This window comes from Bison bison, unplaced genomic scaffold (assembly GCF_000754665.1).
Source record: "Bison bison bison isolate TAMUID 2011002044 unplaced genomic scaffold, Bison_UMD1.0 scf7180017862165, whole genome shotgun sequence".
Lineage (NCBI taxonomy): Eukaryota > Metazoa > Chordata > Mammalia > Artiodactyla > Bovidae > Bison > Bison bison.
In genome coordinates, this window is record NW_011492737.1 from 197,280 (window position 1) to 202,034 (window position 4,755).

A 4,755-nucleotide genomic window follows, 5' to 3' on the forward strand; every position below is an offset into this window, starting at 1 on the left:
ATCAAACAGTGACCATGACCTTTTTTTGGTGTGAATTTGGCTTTGGGAAGTGCTTTGAAGCTTCTTCTCGGTCCAACCACTGAGTTGGTCATCTCCAGTTGTCATATAAAATCTACTTTTAGTCAAACGTCACAATCCAATTGACAAATTGTTTGTTGTTGTTACAATAAGAGAAGACAACACTTCAAAAAACGATTTTTTTGATTTTTCGACCAACTCATGAGGCACGCACTTATCAAGCTTTTTCACCTTTCCAGTTTGCTGCAAGTGTCTGAACCTCCATAGAATGGTTGACGTTGAAGTCTTTGGCAACTTATTCTGTAGTTGTAAGAGAATCTGTTTGGATTTTCCCTTCATTTGATTGTTGTCAGCTTCCAATAATTGACCCTACACGCCTCATCTTTTTTTTTTTTTTTTAATATTTTCCTTCACCTGAATTTTATTTCATTTTTTAAAAATTTATTTTAATTGAAGGGTAATTACTTTACAATATCGTGGTGGTTTTTGTCATGCATCTACATGAATCAGCCATGGATGCACATTACATTCCTTATCTTTAAGGCTCTTGTCTCCTTTGCGAAACCTCTTGAGCCACCACTGAACTGTACATTCATTAGCAGTTCTTGGGCCAAATGTATTGTTGATGTTGCAAGTTGTCTCTGCTGCTTTATGACCCATTTTGAAATCAAATTTAAAAATCACCTGAATTTGCTTTTTGTCTAACATCATTTGTATAGTCTAAATATAAAATAAATAAAGTAATAATTAATCAGCAAAAAAACAAAGTGAAAATTGTGCATTAAAATGATGTATCATCCATGGGGTTGCAAAGAGTTGGACACGACTATGCACACATACATAGTATAACATGATATTTATTGACGAATATATTCCAATATCAAACAGGAAAATTCAACAGAGTAAAAGTGCACATATTGTTGTACCAACCTAATAGGTGAAGGAGTAGGGATCTTGGAAATCAATAGTTCTATTTTATATCTGTTCTGGGTGCCTGTTAAGATAGTCAAGTGGCAGGATCAAGTGAGCAATTGAGCCCTGAGATGGAGCAGTCATGATGAGGGAAATTTGTTTGAATGTCAGCCTACTGATGACATTATAGCCCTGAAGTCTGATGAGTTCGCTTAGTAAGAGAACAATCATGAGTTCTAAGACTGAACCCTGAAGCACTCCAAAGTAAAAATTGAGCAGAGAACCAGCAAAGGATACAGAAAATAACAAGTGAGAAAGGAAAAGAATAACAACAACAACAAAAGATAGTGTATAGAAAGTATAGTGTTCTTGAACCTACATAAATGAAAACACCTTAAAGATTAACAGAAACACCTGTAACTTTTATTGCAAACCTCTTAAATAATGATTTGCTGTTTTGCAGATGAGAAAAATGTACTTTGAAAATGAATCAGTACATGAGGCTCAGGGAGGGAGTCTACTTAAAGGGCCCTAAAAGGGGATGAGTAATATGACACTATTTTTTTTTTCTAGTTTAAAGAATAAATAAATGCTTGAATGATTAATTATCATTTTCCTCGGAGATTGGTCAGCCCTGAGTAATGGACCTGCATGCAGGAGAAAGATCTCTGAGCAGAGATCTGCACGTCACAGAGAGATGAAGCTGACACAGTCTCAAGCATGCAGACTCAAAGAGCAAACATTCCATGGTAGTTGGTCCAGACCTTTTTGTCTTTGCATCCTCTCCACCCACTACCAGTTACTCCAGCTTTTACTTCCCTCTGCATTAGCATGTGAATCATAGCCATATGAATCTTACCTGGAAATTATGTGTATATGTAAAATACACATATGTGTACATCTAAAATACACATATGTGTACATCTAATATACTTGTGTATATTACATGAATATGTACAATAGATATACTATATCTGTATACTATATGTATACTTTAGGATGTGTATACATTTTATATGTATATCTTGGAAATTATATGTGTATATATAATGTATGATTTATGTGTATAATATATATCTATGTACACATATTTTGTATACATATATATATCTTACTTGGAAATTATACGTGCTGTGCTAAGTTGCTTCAGTCATGTCCAGCTCTTTGAGACCCCCTGGACTGTAGCCCATCAGGCTCCTCTGTCCATGGGATTCTCCAGGCAAGAACACTGGAATGGGTTGCCATTTCATACTCCAGGGTATCTTACCGAACCAGGGGTCGAACTCACATCTCTTGTGTCTCCTGCATTGGCAGATGGATTCTTTACTATTAGCCCAATACGTGTTTCAGGTCAGTTCAGTTGCTCAGTGGTTCCAACTCTACGCGACCCCGTGGACTGCAGCACGCCAGGCCTCCCTGTCCATCACCAACTCCCAGAGTTTATTCAAACTCAATGTCCATCGAGTCAGTGATGCCATCCAACCATCTCATCCTCTGTCATCTCCTTCTCCTCCCACCTTCAGTCTTCTCCAGCATCAGGGTCTTTTCAAATAAGTCAGTTCTTCGCATCAGGGGGCCAAAGTATTGGACATAGGTCTTCAGCATCAGCATCAGTCCTTTCAATGAATATTCAGGATTGATTTCCTTTAGGATGGACTGGTTGGATCTCCTTGCAGTCAAAGGGACTCTCAAGAGTCTTCTCCAACACCACAGTTCAAAAGCATCAAATCTTCTGTGCTCACTTTCTTTACAGTCCAACTCTCACATCCATACATGACTACTGGAAAAACCATAGCTTTGACTAGACAGATCTTTGTTGTATACATATATTGTATTTATATATAATATATGCTCTCTCTCTATATATATGTGTATATACGTATGTATGTATTACAATACCTACATTGTGTTATACCTTTTTTCCTCACCTGATCAACCTATCTGCAATAATAAGAATAATCTAAGTCCTTAATTATGATCTAGTGTTCTAAGTCCCTAATTATGAAGCCTATACTGTATCAGGCTTTGTTGGAAAATTCACAAACCATGAGCTCTTTCTGGCAAAGTAGTAGAGAAGTTACACAGATAATTTAATATGCATAGCTAGTTTAATTGTCTCCAAAATTAATATTCCTGTTCCATAATAACTTTCTTTAGGAATTAATCTTCTAAATAATTCTCAGTACTCTACTTTGTTTTATTCCAGCTGACTTAGCCCTTCTCTTAATACTTCCAGATACCCACATAAAATTAAGTTAAAAAGCTTTTCTTTCCTTTCTTCCAGAAACTTACTAAACATCAAGAGATTGGCAAAGATAATTTGTGAGTCATTCACATTTTTGGTTGCTTTTTTCATTTTCATACTGGCTGCTGTCAGTTTTCACTCTCCAGATAAACGTTATAGATGAAGACAAGAGTTTTTAAAATGAGGCTGCTTCACACTTGTTACACAATATTTGTATGAGTAACTATCCTGCTCCCATCAGTGATCGTGGGCATTAAAACCATTCCCAGTAATCAGTAGATATAAAATGCCATCCCTGAATGTTGGCTGATTTTAAAAGAAATAATTATCTGATACTTTTTTGAAAATACGTTAAGGATTTTTTTTTAACGTATCTAAATATCTTGAAAATACCTAAGTGATCTTTTTTGTTGTTCAGTTGCTCGGTTGTATATGACTCTTTGCAACCCATAGACTGCATCACACCAGGATTCCCTGTCCTTGACTATCTCCCGGAGTTTGCTCAAACTCCTGTCCAAGTCAATGATGCCATTCAACCATCTCATCCTCTGTCACCCCCTTCTCCTCCTGCCCTCGATCTTTCCCAGCATCAGGGTCTTTTCTAATGAGTCAGCTCTATGCATCAGGTGGCCGAAGTATTAGAGCTTCGGTGTCAGTCCTTCCAATGAACACCCAGGACTGATCTACTTTAGGATGGACTGGTTGGATCTCCTTGCAGTCCAAGAGAGTGTTCTCCAACACCACAGTTCAAAAGCATCAGTTTCTCAGTGCTCAGCCTTCTTTATGGTCCAACTCTCACATCTGTACATGACTACCAAAAAAAATAGCTTTAACTATATGTACCTTTGTCAGCAAAGTGATGTCTCTGCTTTTTAACATGCTGTGTAGGTTTTTCATAGCTTTTCTTTCAAGGAGTAAGCATCTGTTAATTTCATGGCTGTAGTCACTGTCTAGAGTGATTTTGGAGCCCAAGAAAATAAAGTCTGTCACTGTTTCCATTGCTTCCCCATCTATTTTCCATGAAGTGATGGGACCAGATGCCATGATCTTAGTTTTTTGAATGTTGAGTTTTAAGCCAGCCTTTCACTCTTATCTTTCTGCCATAAGGGTGGTGTCAGCTGCATATCTTAAATTACTGGTATTTCTCCGGGCAATCTTGATTCCCACTTGTGCTTCACCCATCCTGGCGTTTCACATGATGTACTCTGCATATAAATTGAATAAGCAAGGTGACAACATATAGCCTTGACGTACTCCTTTCCCAATTTGGAACCAGTCTATTGTTCCATGTCTGGTTCTAACTGCTGCTTCTTGACCTGTATACAGGTTTCTCAGGAGGCAGGTAAGGTGGTTTTGTATTCCCATCTCTTTCAGAATTTTTCACAGTTTATTGTGATCCACACAGTCAAAGGCTTTGGCATAGTCAATAAAGCAGAAAAGATGTTTTTCTGAAACTCTCTTGCTTTTTTGATGATCCAGCGGATGTTGGCTGTGTTTAAGTTAAATAAGCACAGTGACAATATACATACAGCCTTGACATACTCCTTTCCCTATTTGGAACCAGTCTGTTGTTCCATGTC